This window comes from Pongo pygmaeus, chromosome 6, assembly GCF_028885625.2.
Source record: "Pongo pygmaeus isolate AG05252 chromosome 6, NHGRI_mPonPyg2-v2.0_pri, whole genome shotgun sequence".
In the NCBI taxonomy this organism is placed as follows: domain Eukaryota; kingdom Metazoa; phylum Chordata; class Mammalia; order Primates; family Hominidae; genus Pongo; species Pongo pygmaeus.
Window position 1 is genome coordinate 77562871 of NC_072379.2, and position 18124 is coordinate 77580994.

Sequence of the window (18124 nt, forward strand, 5' to 3'; positions counted from 1 at the left end):
TGTATATATTTACAATAAATTTGTATTTTGGTCTAACACCCAGGCTTTTAAGCTTATTAAAAAGGAGACTAAAGAAAGATAAAAGAGTTTTTTAAAAAAAATTTACAAAAGTAATAGTGATCCAGAAGTAATATATGAAAAATAAAAATCATTTTGATGGACCTTTATAAAGTTCTTTATTAAAGGAAATATAAATGCTCCAATTGGAGAATATTAGTAATTAACTCTCTAATGGGAGAATATTTATACTTTTTAAAAACTCAATTATATTATATAGATATATATTTAAAATACATAGATATATTACATTAGTTTTTAATTTAAAAAATTTCAGTTACTACATGGAATTTTAAAATAGTCTCACTTTGCCACATTTGAAAATATAATTATATATTATTTTAATAGAGTTTTTAAATTGATGCATAATAGATTTCAGTTGTTTCTGCACCCTGAGATCTTCCTAATGACAACGTGTGTGCTATGTTATTCCCAGGGTAATTTTATTTTGCTGCTTAGTATTATGAAGATTTTTAATACTAGGCTATAACTGTGTTTATATGTTATAAAATTCTAGCAGCCTTTATTATGTGTGTCCTGAATTTAACATATTTAAATGTCCTTATTTCTCAAGGACAAAAATTATATGTGATGATATATTTTTAAGAATATAAAAAATTCATTATAGTACCAGCCATATTAGGATATCATCGCATTGACACTCTGCAATTGTGGAATTTTGCAAAGCTACGAACCATATCCTTGTATATAAATAAAATATTGTCTCAGGAATTCTGGGATTAAACTCTCCATAGATTGACTTCAATAAGTTAAATACTTATAATAAGTTGTACATAAGAAATTAATATTTTTTATTTTCTCTTTGTAATTATCTTTCAATTTTTATTGGAAATTTTTCTTATTTGCTGTATCCATTTATAAAACAGTTGCTTTTCTTAAATGGCCACATTTATCAACTTCAGAAGTAAAAGTAGATAACATACATCCCTGCCTTCATTGAGGTTATAGTTAATGGTGATGGCAATGGTTTGGTGGAGGCAGATAGCATTAATAAGACAGTCAGACATTAAAAATAAGATAAGATTTATGACAGAAATGTACAATTTATGTGCTGTGAGAGCTTATAAAAGGAGAACTTGATCTAGTCTGGAATGTAAGGGAAACACTTCCTAAGTAAATTACATTTGCACTAAGATCCATTGGTTGAGGAGGAATTATTTAGGTAAAATTAGGGGGAAACAAACACTCTTAATAAAGGCAAAAACCCATGTGAAATCCCGAGGCAACAGACATGCTGATTTGTTTTTATTTTCTTTTGTTTATTTATTCATTTATTTTATTTTCAACTTTATTTTACATACAGGGGGTATGTGTGCATATGTGCTACATGGGTATATTGTGTGATAGTGAGTTTTGGAGTACAGATCCTATTACCCAGGTAGTGAGCATAGTACCCAATAGGTAGTTTTTAAAACCAGTCTTTCTCCCTTTACACTCTAGTGGTCCACAGTGTCTGTTGTTCCCACCTTTATATCCATGTGTGCTCAATGTTTAGGTCCTACTTTAAATTGAGAAAATGTATTTGGTTTTCTGTCCTTGCATTAATTTGCTTAAGATTATGACCTCCAGCTGCATCCATGTTGCTGCAAAGGACATGATTTCCTTCTTTTTATTACTGCATAGTAATCCATGGTGTATATGTAGCACATTTTTTAAAAATTCAATCTACCATTGATGGGCACCTGGGTTGATCTATGTCTTTGCTATTGTGAATACAGCAGTGGTAAATATATAAGTGTATGTGTCCTTTTGGTGGAATGATTTATTTTCTTTTCAGTGTATGCCCAAGAGAGAGATTGCTGGGTCAAATGGTAGCTTTGTTTTGAGGTCTTTGAGAAATCAACAGACTACTTCCAACAATGGCTGGACTAATTTACATTTCTGCCATTAATGTATCAGCATACCCTTTCCTCTGTAGCCTTGTCAGCATCTGTTATTTTTTGACTTTTTAATAATAGCCATTCTCACCAGTGTAAGAATTCTCACCATTGTGGTTTTGATATGCATCTCTCTGATGATTATTGATGTTGAGCATTTTTTCATGTTTGTTGACCACTTGTATGTCTTCTTTTGAGAAGTTTCTATTCGTGTTCTTTGCCCATTTATTAATGGGGTTGTTTGTGTTTTGCTTGCTGATTTGTTTAAGTTCTCTATAGATTCTGGATATTAGGCCTTTGTTGAAGGTATAGTTTGCAAATATATTTTTCCATTCTGTAGGTTGTCTGTCTGCTCTGTTGATAGTTCTTTTGCTGTGCAAATGCTCTTTAGTTTAATTAGGTCCCACTTGTCTACTTTTGGTTTTGTTGCAATTACATTTGGGGATTTAGCCACTAATTATTTGCCAAGGCCGGTGTTGAGAAGAGTATTTCCTAGGTTGTCTTCCAGGATTTTTATAGTGGAAGGTATTACACTTAAATCTTTAATCTATTTTGAGTTAATTTTTTTATATGGCGAAAGATAGGGGTCCAGCTTTAATCTTTTGCATATGGCTAGCCAGTTATTCCGTCATCATTTTGAATAGGGAGTTCCTTCCCCAGTCTTGTTTTGATTAGTGTGGCTTTATTATTTCTGAGTTTTCTATTCTGTTCTGTTGGTCTGTGTGTCTGTTTTTGTACTAGTACCAAGCTGTTTTAGTTATTGTAGCTTTATAGTATAAAGTCAAGTAGTGTCATGCCTCTAATTTTGTTATTTTTGGTTAATATTGCTTTGGTTATTCAGGCTTCTTTTTTGTTCCATATGAATTTTAGAATAGTTTTGTCTAGTTCTGTGAAGAATAACATTAGTGGTTTGATGAATAGCGATGAATCTGTAACATTCTTTGGACCATATGGCCATTTTTATGATATTGATTCGATTTGTGAGATGGAATGCTTTTTCATTTGTTTGTGTCATCTCTGGTTTCTTTGAGCAGTGTTTTGTAGCTCTCCTTGTAGAGATCTTTCACTTCTTTGGTTAGCTGTACACCTAGGTATTTCATTTTTTTGTGTGGCTATTGTAAATGGGATTGTGTTCTTGAATCACTGTCAGCCTGAACATTGCTGGTGTATAGAAATGCCTCTGAGTTTTGTATATTGATTTTGTACCCTGAAACTTTACTAAAGTAGTTTATCAATTCTAGGAGGCTTTTGTCAGAGTCTTTGGGATTTTCTAGATATAGAATTATATTATCAGCCAAGAAAAATAGTTTGACTTCTTTTTTTCCTATTTAGACACATTTCATTTCTTTCTCTTGCCTGATTGCTCTGGCTGGGAATTCCAGTTCTATGTTGAATAGGAGTGGTGAGAGTGGACATCCTTATCTTGTTCCAGTTCTTAAGGGAAATGGTTCAAGCTTTTGCCCATTCAGTATGTTATTGGCTGTGGGTTTGTCATAGTTGGCTCTTATTATTTTGATGAACGTTCTTTTGATGCCTACTCTGTTGATGGCTTTTATCATGAAGGGATGTTGGATATTATGGAAAGCTCTTTTTGCATCTATTGAGATGATCATATAGTTCCTGCTTTTGATTCTTTTCATGTAGTGAATCATATTTATTGATTTGTCAATGTTGACCCAGCCTTGCATTCCAGGAATAAAGCCTTCTTGATCATGGTGTATTAACTTTTTGATGTGATGCTGGATTTGATTTGCTAGTATTTTGTTGAGGATTTCTGCATCTATTTTCATGAGGGATATTGGCCTGATTTTTTTTTCATTATGTCTCTGCCAGATTTTGGTATCAGGCTGATGCTAGCTACATAGAATGAGTTAGGAAGGAGCCCCTCCTCCTCAATTTTTTTGGAATAATTTCAGTAGGATTGGCATCAGTTCTTTGTACATCCGGCAGAATTAAGCTGTTTATCCATCTGGTCAAGGGGTTTTATTCATTTTGGTTGGTAGGTTTTTGTTAATTACTGATTCAATTTCAGAAGTTGATACTGGTCTATTCAGGGTTTCAAACTCTTCCTGATTCAATATTAGAAGACTGTGTGCTTGTAGGAATTTATCTATTTCCTCTAAATTTTCTAATTTGTTTGCATAGTTTTGTTCATATAGTCTCTCAGAATCTTTTAACAGTTAAATCACTTGTAATATCACCTTTGTTATTTCTAACTGTGCTTATTTAGATCTTCCCTTTATTTGTCCTTATTAATTTAGCTAGAAGCCTATCAATTTTATTTTTTTGAAGAAACAACTGTTGGTTTCATTGACATTTTATATGGATGTTTGCATCTTACTTTCATTAAGTTCTTTTCTAATTTTAGTTATTTATTTTCTTACGCTAGCTTTGGCGTTGGTTTCTTTTTTTTTTTTTTTCTAGCTTCTTTAGGTGAAAATTTAGATTGTTAATTTGAGATCTTTCTTAACTTCTTGAGAATGAATTTAGAGATAGAAACTTTCCTCTTCATATTCATTTGATTGCATTCCAGAGATTTTGGTAAGTTGTGTCCCTATTTTTATTAATTCCAAAGAATAATTTTACTTCTACCTTAATTTTGATATTCACCTAGAAATTATTATATTGTTAATGAGTAGGTTAATTTCCTTGTATTTTTGTAGTTTTGTAAGATCGTCTTGGTATTAATTTCTATTTTTGCTACATGTGGTCTGAGAGTGTTCTTGATATGATGGCAATTTTTTAAAATTTATTGAGGCTTGCTCTATGACTGAGAATGTCTATTTAAGAATATGTTCCATGTGCAGATGAGAATAATGTATATTATGTGGCTGTGGGGTGGAGTGCTCAGTAGATATCTATTAGGTCCAATTAGTCAAGTGTAAAATTTAAGTCCAGATATTCTTAGATATTGCCTTGATGATTCATCTAATGATGTCAGTGGGGTGTTAAAGTCATTCTCACCATTATTGTGTGGTTGTCTTGTTGTAAGCCAAGAAGAACTTGTTTTATGAATTTGGGTGCTCTAATGTTGGAGATATCTATATCTATATCTATATCTATATATATATAGAGATATATATATATACACACACACATACACACACACACACAATAGTTAAGGCTTCTTGTTAGATTGTACCCTTTATCATTATTTAATGCCCTTCATTGTCCTTCTTAATTTTTATTGGTTTAAAGTCTGTTTTATCTGATATAAGAATGGCAACTCCTGCTCTTTTGTATTTTCCATTTGCATGGTAGATCTTAATTCTCTCTTTTACTTTGAGCCTGTGGGTGTTATTTCATGTGAGATGAATTTCTTCAAGACAACAGATGGTGGGATCTTGTCTTTCTATCCAGTCTGCCACTCTCTGTCTTTTAAGTGGGGCATTTAGCCTGTTAACATTCAAGGTTGGTATTGGTATGTGTGATTTTGATCTTGTCATGTTGTTAGCTGGTTGTTATATAGACTTGATTTTGTAGATGCTTTACAGTGTCTGTGTGTTATGTGCTTAAGTGTATTTTTGTGGTACCAGGTGCTGTTCTTTTGAATCCATGTTTAGTACTTTCTTAAAGACCTTTTGTAAAGCTGGTCAAGTTGAAAGGTATTCCCTCAGCATTTGCTTGTCTGAGAAAGATTTTACTTCTCTTTCATTTATGAAGTTTTGTTTGGGAGCATATCAAATTCTTTGTTTGAATTTCTTTTCTTTGAGGACACTGAAAATATGCCCCTGATCTCCTCTGGCTTGTAAGATTTCTGCTGAGATGTCTGCTGCTAGCCTGATGAAGTTCCCTCTGTAGGTGACCAACCCCTTCTCTCTACCTGTTGTTTTTTTCTTTTGCATTGCCCTTGTGAACCTGATAACTATTCAGCTTATAAATGGTTTTCTTGTATGGTATCTGACTGGGATTCTGTATATCCTGGATTTGCATGTCAATCTCTCTAGTGAGAGGTTAGCAAAATTTTTGTGGACTGCCTTCTTAAATATATTTTCCAAGTTGCTTATTCTCTCCTTCTCTCTAAAGAATGACAATGAGTCATAGATTTGATCTCTTTACATAATTCCATGTTTCTTATGAGTTTTGTTCATTTTTTAAAAAAACTTCTTTCTTTGTTTTTGCCTGAATTGATTCAAACAGCCTGTCTTTGAGCTCTAAGATTCTTTCTTCATCTTGGTCTATTCTGCTGTTAATACTTCCTATTGTGTTTGAAATTGTAGTAATTTTTTTTTCCACACAATAAGCTTATTTAGTTTGGGTCTTCCTTAAAATGGGTATTTTGTCTTTAAGCTCTTGAATAATTTTACTAGATTGCTTGGCTTCCTTGAATTGAGTTTCACCTTTCTTCTAGGTCTTGATGAGCTTCTTTGCCATCCAGATATTGAATTTCATGTCTGTCATTCAGACAATTCAGACTGGTTAAGAACCATTGCTGGGGAGCTAGTGGACTCATGGAGACAAGGGGACACTCTGGCTTTTTGATTTGCCAGAGTTTTTGTGCTGATTCTTTCTAATTTGCGAGGGCTGTTATTCCTTTATTTGTGGTATTATTTGAGTATTATAAATTGGCTTCGTTTCTGGAAGTTTTCATAGGGTTACAAGGTCTTTTTTTGTTGAATTTTGCTCTTGGTTTCACACATGGGAGAATTAGTAAAGGGACTTTTGGTGTTGCAGTTTGGATTATGTTCCAGTGGATGGCGTTTAAGAGCAGTGGGCAGTAGATAAGCTGTTAGACACAGTGTTCCTTTGTGTACCCTTGTGTTTATAGCTGTGTTCTGTGGCGTGAGGCGGAGAGAGCTGATCCCCTCACTAGGTCGGCTTGTGAGCCTTGGAGGAACCATCTCTGATAACTGGCACTGCGCTATTATTTTTGTTGTTGTTGCTGTTGCAATTTCTTTCAGGTGGGGAGGAGGTCTGGTGGGGAAATAGTCCATACTCACAATGGATCAGCTTTGTGGAGCTAGGCAGGACTAGGTCTCACACCAGCCCATGAACCTGTGTAACTCAGCCCTCTAATATTTCTGAGAGTGTGGGCTCCTCCTCCTTTCAGGTGGTGAGCACAGCACTCAGAGCATCAAGCTGCAGCCCTGGGGCGCAAGGACCTACTTGCAACTCCCTCCTCTGGAAGCTTGGGGTTGGGTTCTGAGTTTGGTGGAACTGCCCTCAGGTGGAACAAAGCACCCAGGCTCGACAGCAGGGGCTGCATTGTGTACATGCTCTTGCCGTGCGGCCAGTTACGGGCACTAGGAGGGGCTGGCAGACAGGTAGTCCTGCAGGATAGATGTGTCCCAGTCCCTCGGTGAAGCAGACCAGAGCCACTCAGAGGGAGATGAGCAGCCGTGGGGGCTGGGCATGTAAGACAGGGCTCCCTGGGAGTTAACCCTGTGCTCAGAGGTCTCCAGCTCTGTGGCTGCTGCAGCTCTGTCTTGGTCTAATCTGCAGGGAGATCCTCCTGCCCCCTCACACATTCATGGGGGTGCGGGGTCCCCTCCAGCTAGGATACCAAAGCCCTGTAATGCCAGTCAGCAATCTCCCAGTCCCTTCACTCATCCCTTTCCCAGCTCCATTAGGTGTCTAGGAACCAGCCTTGGCATTCAGGCACGCTAGATGCGACTCCCAGCTTTCGCCCTCTTCAATATCAGTGACGGCATCTTTTCTCTATCCACATTTGGCGTTTTCTCTCCAAAGGTCTCTTAAAATTATTTGGGTGTAGTTGAAATCGTGGTCTCTCTCTCTATGGAGAAGCACTTCATAGCTGCATCTAGTAAGCCATCTTTAACAGTGCTCATTTGAAACAAATGAAATCAGGCAAGGAGGAAAGAGTATACACAATGAGACAGAAAAGAAGAACAGGAGGCAGATCAGGCTAAGTCTTAATCTTATTTATATGTTGAACTTTACTCTTAGCAATGTGAGTCTTTAGAAGTGTTAGGCAAGGAGTGAAATAATCACAAGGAAAAATATTAGGAAGGGGCAACTGAGATAGTCTGTGTTAAGGGGTAATGGTGGCATGAACCAGAGGTGATAATCGATTTGAAGAAAAGTGGCTTGATCTAACTGATATTTAAGACAAATATTTGGAAATTTGGAGATTGATTGTATATGTGAGTGAGAGGGGTGTTTTTTCATGTAGGACTCATTGATGTTTAGCCTATATCACTGAGAGGAAAGTAATGCTATTAAATAAGCTAAAAATCAGTGGAAGACATACAAATTTGAAGGATAAGAGCATCAGTTTGGATTTAAGTAGTTGTGTGAAATAGACAGCTGAATACATATGGATCTGGAACTTCGAGACAAGGTCAGGGGTAGAGGGATAGTATAGAGTGTCAAAGAAAAAAAAATAAACCAGAAATTCGTAAGGAGATTTTTATTCAAAAGAATTATTGCAAAAGAGGGACTAGACTATTGCAGTAGGGGGATGGGGACTATTGAAATAGAAAGAAAGCTCTAGTCTCAGAATTCTGCAGATGTCTAAAAATAACACCAAAACATTGTTTTTTGTTTAAATAACAATATGGTGTGTATGTGGTAGAGGAGGGTTAAGCAGTAGGAGAAATCTGAGCAGAACATGGGCAGCAAGCTGACTGCACGATCAGCATCTCTTGCCAGGAGACGTGTCACACTGTGGTTTCCGTCTATTCTGTATAATTCATTCAACCCTTCTTCCAAGTTACTGATGCTCTTCTCAGCTGTGTTGAATCTACTGTTTAATGAATCTTTTGAGAATTAGGTTTTAATAATTTAGTTTACATTTCTACAAGTTTTTATTTTTCTCAAATCTATTCCATTTACGATGGTTTATTGTTGCTTGCTTTTTTTAAAATCTTCTATTTCTTCAAATGTTTCTACATAATTATTGTAGATAATGTATCTATTTTTCAAAGTCTGAAATATTTTTGGCTATGAGTTTCATTTTCTTCTTGCTGAAACTTCTTTAAAATTTTTTTTTTCTTATGTGTTTTCTATAGCCATGAATCAATATTTAATCATACATCCAGTCATTTCTCCATCCAAGCAAAATGCACAACCAGACACTGCCCACTGGGAAGATCTCCCTTCATCTCAGAGATGTCCCAGAGAGGGACTATAGTTCTACAGTTGTTCACTTTTGGGTCACGCCTGCATGTCGTGCAGAACCATCTATAAAGCAGGCCTGAGGCTTCCCTTTCTCTGTTAATTAATTGTAGTGAATTTCCTATGAGGTCATAGATGCCAGCTGGGAGTAAAGGGCAGTGTATTAGAAATGTGGACCATGGGCTGGGTGTGGTGGCTCATGCCTGTAATCCCAGCACTTTGGGAGGCCGAGGCGGGTGGATTACTTGAGGTCAGGAGTTTAAGACCAGCCTGACCAGCATGGCAAAACCCAGTCTCTACTAAAAATACAAAAATTAGCTGGGTGTGGTGGGCACCTGTAATCCCAACTACTTGGGAGGCTGAGGCAGGAGAATCGCTTGAACCTGGGAGGTGGAGGTTGCAATGAGCCAAGATCGCACTATTGCACTCCAGCCTGGGCGAGAGAGCAAGACTCTGTCCCAAAAAAAAAAGGAAATGCAGACCATAGCGCATTTGGGCCACTTTTAAAATGTAACTTACTTGTGCCTTTGGGACCTGTTTGGGCCCAGTCATGACCATTTCCATTTGATGATGGAGTGTTACTGTGTGCGCCCAACTTTACGGCTGCATGGTTCAGATAACTCCCAGTTCATGATGAGCAGCTCAGTTCTTATGGTCAAGCATTCAGTTTCTGCTAAGGCTCAGTAAAAGGCCAATAGCTGTCTCTCAAAAGAGGAATAGTTGGCTTAGCGTGGTGGTTCACTCCTGTAATCCTGGCACTTTGGGAGGCCAAGGCAGGCAGATCACCTGAGATCAGGAGTTAGAGACCAACCTGGCCAACATGATGAAACCCCGTCTGTGCTAAAAATACAAAAAGTAGTCAGGCGTGGTGGTGCATGCTTGTAGTCCCAGCTACTCGGGAGGCTGAGGCAGGAGAATTGCTTGAACCAGGGAAGCAGAGGTTGCAGTGAGCCGAGATCATGCCATTGCACTCCAGCCCAAGCAACAGAGTGAGACTCCACCTCAAAAAAAAAAAAAAAAGAAAAGAAAAGAAAAAAAGGAACAATTATCTCAATTATCTCCTGATGATGGTAGGTCCCTGCTCCAAATTAATAAAGACCTGTATTGATATTCATCTATAAGGGCCTGTCAAGGATACCAAACAGCATCCCTACCTGGCACAACACTTCAGGCATTATTGGGTCTGATTGATCATATGACCTAAGTGGCCGAGCACCTTGCACAGCAGCCTGATCATGTTGAAAATTCTCTTGTTTGGGGCCCCACTCAAAACTAACAGCTTTTTAGGTCACTTGGTAAATGGGTCAGAGAAAGACACGCAATTGAGGAATGTGTTACTGACAAAATTCAAAGAGACCTACCAGGTATTCTGTCTGCTGCTTCTTTATCGGAGGGGCTAGATGCAACAAAGTATTCTTCACATTAGAAGTTCTTGGATTATTATTTATTCAGCACTTGAACTGGAAATTCGAATCCCTGAGCTCCTCCTTTTCTTCCATTACTTTGCCCAGTGGCATTAAGATCCACCAACCAGTGTCATCATATTTTTCAGTTTTCTAAAAATATTTGAAATGCATACAGTTACTTAATTCTTTTCTTCGTATCAGTAATTGAGTAGGAGTAGTCAATGCAGATATTTTGCTTATGTCTATTACCAGTTCATGCCATGGACTATCAGTGATTTCTTTACTACTGGAAATACAATAGAATCATTAGCATCTTTACATTTCATCGGATTAGAGAGCCAATACTAGAAATGCCATTATAACCTATTCAGAACAATCATTCATAAAATTCTGTTACTCTATCTAGCACCACTCTTGGTGTTAAAATCTGCATTCACCAGGGTTCTCCAGAGAAAAAGAACCAATAAAATTATAACTAAAATTATTGGTAATAATTATTTTTATCATTACATCTATTATTATTTTTATAATAAATCTCTATGTACATACAGTGTGTATGTACATACATATAAGCATCTCTATATAAATTCTCTCTATATTTTTACATATATTTATATATTAATATATAATTATATTATATAATAATACAAATATATATTGATATATGATATAATATAGAAATATTGTATATTATATATGATATAATATAGAAATATTGTATATTATATATGATATAATATAGAAATATTGTATATTATATATGATATAATATAGAAATATTGTATATTATATATGATATAATATAGAAATATTGTATATTATATATGATATAATATAGAAATATTGTATATTATATATGATATAATATAGAAATATTGTATATTATATATGATATAATATAGAAATATTGTATATTATATATGATATAATATAGAAATATTGTATATTATATATGATATAATATAGAAATATTGTATATTATATATGATATAATATAGAAATATTGTATATTATATATGATATAATATAGAAATATTGTATATTATATATGATATAATATAGAAATATTGTATATTATATATGATATAATATAGAAATATTGTATATTATATATGATATAATATAGAAATATTGTATATTATATATGATATAATATAGAAATATTGTATATTATATATGATATAATATAGAATAACTAATTATATATTGATATGTAATCATTTACATATACTTATATATTAATATTATAGAATAAATGTTATTTATATATTATATAAATAATATATTTACATATATTAATATTACTATATTATTTATATACATAAATAAATATATATGTAAATAAATATATGTATATTTATAAACTTATTTCTATTTATGCATATTCCTGTCTATATATGTATTATAAACCTATAGGTTTACATAATTATGGAGGCTGAATAGTCCCACATCTGTCATCTGAAATCTGCAGAACCAGGAAAGCCAGTGGTGTAATTCAGTCCAAGTTCTAAGGCTTCAGAACAAAGGACCTGATGGTATAAGTCCCAGTCTGAGTGTGAAGGTCTGAGAACCAGGAGCACGGATGTTCAAGGGCAGGAGAACATGAATGTCCTAGCTCAAACAGACAGACAGAATTTGTTCATCTTCCACCATTTTTTTCTTCAGGCCCTCAGTAGTTGGGTGATGCCTGCCCTCACTGGTGAGGGTGATCTTTTTTACTCAGTCTTCCAATTCAAATGCTAATCTCTCCTAGAAATATTATTAATCTGGGCATCCCTTAGCTCAGTCAAGTTTACACATAAAATCAATCATCACAGAGTCTAATTGTCTAAACTTTGTGTTTGTGGTTATCTTTGATGTCTCTGTGTGAAAAAATTTCTCTTTGGGCCCTTGAACTTTTACTGATAGAGTGAATCTCTGATTTATCATCATTCCAAAGTTTCACACAGATGAAACACTTCAATGCCCACAGTGAAATTCAGGGTCCTATTAGATAGCAGAAACAGAAGCAGGTTGGTAAAATAGACAAATACATACTACAAATGCCCTATATTATCTGGCTTCTAATCTGTAAATTTCATTTGCTTTCCTTTCCCTCTAAATCATTAAACCCAATTTTTTTCGAGTCTTAGAGATTTGCATTGATGGTATTCTACTTGAAATGTTCTCTCAAAATGTTGCATTATGTGTCACTTAAAATTCTCAAGTATTGCGCTCAAGTAGACGTTCTGCAGAGAAATATTTCCTCACCATCCAATCTAAAAGTGTTTTCACTTTTCCTGATGCTCTGCTGATTTACTTCATAGTTCCAGTCAATATTGGTAATGTATATATTTATTTCTAAATAAGGTTTATTCTCAACCCACTAGACTAGAATTTAAAGTCTGTAAAACTAGGGAACTTTTATATATTGATTGCTGCCTGGTAGAGTATTCACACATATAATATAATCAGTGAGTTTTTGTTAAATGTTTATATTGAAAATTCTCTATTAGATTTTATGTTCCTGAAGTTTTTTTTTTTTTTTTTTTTTTTGTCATGGTAGCCTGCAGTGTTCTCTTATTGATGCCTTTTTACATAAACCTGAATGAATCATCAAGCTGTTGAGCCCATGGTCATCCCAAGTACTAGTCTCTTTATTTCCCTGTCTTTGCCATTGAATATCCATGGTCTTGTGTTCCCAGGAGACAACCACAATTCTCTGAGCCTCACTATACAAAGAAAAAAGGAAAAGAAGAAGGGATGTTGAGAGAGCCAGAGAGAGAGAGAGAGGGAAAGACCCATGAATCCATTAGGTATTTTCCTAAACATTCAGCAGGTTTTGCGCAAAGAATTCTGCATTCCAGGGCAAATTACTGTTAGCTTTTAAAACGCCATTTTGAAAATTCTTTTTAATTATGTTTTGGCAGAAATTTTATAAAAGATGGCACTTACACATTAGCAATTTTAAAATGTGAATTGGATAAACTCTTTAGTCTATAAGTGCAATACACACTCATCTGAGAAAACTTTTCAGTATAAAATAGATTATAAGTTTTCCATAACAGAAACATAGATGGCTATTAAATGTTTGATATATTTATATGCACATTAGACTGATACTAAATACCCTATTTATAATATGCTTTCCCTTCCCAAACATAAAATAAACATTCTCCATGTCATTTTATACCTTTAAAGGCATTTGTTTCATAAAATATTAAAATTTATTTGTTTCCTCTTACTGAATATTTAGATTGTTTCTTTTTGTTTATGTGTTCAGTGCATATTTTGCATCAGTTTTATTTTGTTCATATCTGTGTAGGTTTATAGGATAAATTCTTGGTAGACGAATTGAATTAGTAGGTGAAACGTGTATCAGTTTTCATGGATATTGACATGTTTTGCTCCAGAGAAAATGTCCCTCTTTTTACATCTATCAGAAATAGAACAAAGTACTAGACTTCTCCTATACACCAACACTCTGCATAAAAAACTTGTTTTTCTTGTACAACATATGAAGTGAAAAATATTAGAACAAATATTCCTTTTTCCCAGTCCTGTATACCTCAAAATCTAAGATCAAGCATCTGGCTGATTCAATTCCTGGTGAGGGCCTCCTTCCTAGCTTTTAGGCAGCCATCTTCTTGCTGGTGTCCTCACTGGTGGGCTGAGGAGGAGAGCAAGCTCTCTACTCTCTTCTTAAAAGGGCGCTAATCCCAGTATGAAGAACCCACCATCAAGACTCATCTAAACCTAACTAACTCCCCAAATCCCCATCTCCAAATACCATCACGTTGAGGGGTAGGGCTTTAACATATGAATTTTCAGGGAACACTTTCAATGCATAACATGGTCCGAATCACAAGGATTGTGGTGGCGATCTTCATCTCCATGTGATCAAGGATTTCTTAACAAGCAGCAAACAGAGTTAATCTGGTCCCAGTGGTAGAAGAGTAGCCCATTAGTCATCCTGGTATTTTAGTTTGGAGCTATAATAACTCTGCCTACGTGAAATCTTTGTTATATGTGAAATGCAGCTGCCACTGATTTCTTCTGCTTATTCTTGTGGCTTAAAGTATAAGCTGCTTTACATTCTTCTTAGTGTCCAACACTGATTCCATGGCCTCATTTTTAGCCCAGGGAGGAGGAACAACAGTTCTTTTGATGAATCTCTCATTCCCTTTCAAGGATTAGAGTGAAATATGAAATAAAGGGACACTGACTAATTTTCTATGTTCAAGTCTCTTTCTGCACTCATTTTTGGTAAAAAGTGTACTTATGAGTTTAACGTGCTTCTCCTTTACTCCTAATCTCCCTCGATCATCTTGCTTTAAGAGAAAAAAAGACAATTGCAAACTCATCTTCTGTAGTACACATTTATGGTAGGCTATTTATTTTTAACTTTCTGCCATGAAGAAATTCCATTTTCCTAAATACTAGTCTATTTTCCTTAGAATGTTACTGGGAATGCTGTGTTGAGATGAATCCTTTAATCAAGGAGATCAACAGAGCTGGAGCTCTGGACCAGCAATCTTAGTTATTGTGATAATGAGCAAAGGATTGCAAACACCAAAATGCAAGCTTAAAGCAAAGTTTATTGAAACACAGTAATACGCTCTCAGAGGGAGAGTGGGCTGATTTCTCTGAAGTGAAATCAGCACTTCTTTACAAAACTCAAGATGCCTTTATGGGGTTTGTGGGAAGGAGTTGAAATTTGGGCTGTCTGAGGGACAGGATGATGTTGTTTGATTGGCAGTTTATGGTTATGTAACTAAAACTAAACTGTGCATGTTCCTACCCATAATTCATACAGAAAAGCCCACTGGGATGGGGAAAGGAAACCACATGTAAATTTTATTATAATGATAGCATAATGAGTGTAGGGTTAACTTGATACAGTTTTAGGTTACTGGGCATGTGCCACTTTAGGGGATTTTCACCTATGCTCTAGTTTTTTTTTTCTCCAGGATGTGCTGGCCACAGACTTTACCACAGATTCCATCCATTAAGGTGGAGTTAAGGCTATTTGGGGGCTGAATTCAGATGGGCCAGGGACTGTCTTTAGTGACAGCCATTTTGCTCTCCGGTTTTGCCCCCTTCCAGCTGCTAATGTCTATCTAACTACCTAACAGGAACATAATTCACTACCATGCAACTTTTGAAAACTCTTGAAATACCTCGGCAATTTTAGTATCATATACCATTCCATCTTGAAATGGGCAGTGAGTAGGGGCAAATTTACTTGCAATAAGAATAACATTCAATTAATTACATCCAAGAAAAAGTGTAGCAATATGCAAACATGGCTAAAAAGTAATGAGTCGGACCCACAGGTCATGCATAAATTCTGCGTTTTTAATTTGTTCTAGAGTAACTTGTTTGGGAAATTTAATAATAATAGAACATTCATTTGAATATGTTAAGTTTAAGTGATTAATATAGGTAAAGTTAGGCATTTACTGAAGACATTTTTAGTCAACACAGAAAGGTATATGAGAATATTTGTGTTCATTGTAGGTCAATTCCTTATCTAAAGTTCTCATCAAAGTAAAATTTTTGTGGTTAGGCGGCATTTTATTTTGCTATTGCTTTGAGAATGGGTTGAAGATATTCCAAAGACTAGTTTCTATGTACCATGTTCAAATTAATTAAGTTGTATTCAAACAGAAAGTTTTGTTAGAGAAATCTCATGTGTGTTTATCACCAAAAGGAACTTTGATGACAATAATGAGAAAGCTAGCTATATAAGGACTATATAACTAAACAGCTAAAGAAGTTCAAAGTAATGAAGCATCCACAAAAATAGATATTCTAAAATAAACCTAGTGTTATGGCTATTCTTCCAAATCAAAATCTAAGAAAGAGAAATTATATCTAAATATCACGTTCTAAATTTTATATAATTAAATAGGCAGGTCATGAAAGCCTAGATAAGTGAAATTTTAGATATTGTTTCTAATTATTACAATCATTTAGACATTTATTCAATAACCCACTTTCCAGTTTTGTAAACTGAAAGATACAATATATTTATAATTGTTTTCAGTTTTCTGTTTTGGTAAAAACACTTCCATAGAATGTGTCTTCTCATTCATTATCTCTAAACTGTGAACAAACTGTTTTAACTTTTGTACTTATTTTTAATCTAAGAAAAGTGATAAAATTGACCTACCCAAATTAAATTTAAACTCTGAGTCTGTTTGGTAGCTATATTTAATTGAATATAACCTATGTATTGAATACTTTTCATACATTTTCTCTGCTTTTTATTATGCTCATTTACAAATGAAGAAACTGGAACTCAAAGTTATATGAGTGAGCCATAACATACAAAGGAAAAAAGAACGAAGATTCAAATGGAAATCAGAATCTATTCAATTCTGCTTCCAGAATGGAACTTCCAAAACTTTTAAGAGAATTGAATGAATGCTTAATAGATATTTGTTTTCTTACATCTTTTATATGGGTTAGTAATAAAATACATACAAATGTTTGTATCTAAATATGGAAAATTTTTTGATTAAACAATTTAACTTTTCTTATTTAATTATATGATCACTAACCAAAGGTATATATTGAAGAAACTGATATTTATATTCCAAATATTTCAGGATTGTTATCATAGACAAGTCAGATTTGTCGTATATGAAATCAGAATCTGAGTTTAGTTTAATTATGGAAATTAGAAGCATTAGCCTAAAATATATATTAGATATCTTATCATTTAAAAAAATATACTGGTGAACACTGGTTTATATTTTAAGGTCTCTAATTTCAGTGTAATTTGAATTTCCTCTTGTGTTATTTAGTCATATAATAGTTGATGATAATAAACTATTTTGTATGGATCATAATTTCTATTTTTGTTTTATATATGGAATGATTAAGAAGGGGTCATACTTTAGTATCTGGTGATAAAGTGGTGATCATAATTGAAAAGGCTCTGCCTCATACACTTTTATTCTACTGGTTACAGCCAAGAAATGTGCATGTGTGTGTGCTCAAAGTGGAACAAGTAACAAATACATATTGTTCAGGTGATATAACTGAAAATATAGTGAGAAGAAATAACCAGATGTATGTGTGACCACGTACTATTAAAATAACATCTTATCAAGAACCTGAAGGACTTGAAGAAGTGAGCATTTCAATATGTGGAGAAAGTGTGTTGTCTGCAAAAGAAACAAGTGCAAACATCCTGCAATGGAATGGTTCTTGGCATACTTAGAGTATAGCAAAAAGGTTCATGCAGGTGGGGTGAAGCAATTGGAGTAGGGTAAGAGTGGAGGGGAGAAGTAGGAAAGGAGGATAGAAATAAAAGGCAATCAGATTATCAACTAATAGGGCAAAGACCTTGGATTTTACTCTGAGTGAAATGGAAAGCTATTGGAGAGTTTTCAGTAGAACTCTCATAATGGACACTTGGGTTGTTTCCATATTTTAGTTATGTGGTGAATAATGCTACAATAAACATAGAAGTGCTGATATCTCTTTGAAATTCTGATTTGAATTCTTTTGGATATATATCCAGAGGTAGGATTGCTATATTATATGGTAGTTCTACCTTTTAAATATATTTTTAGAATCTCTATACTCTTTTCCATTGCTTCTCCGCTATTTTATATTACCACCAACAGCAATCAAGGTTCTAATTTCTCCATATCCTAACCAACACCTTCTTTTTAAATAATAGTCATCCTAACA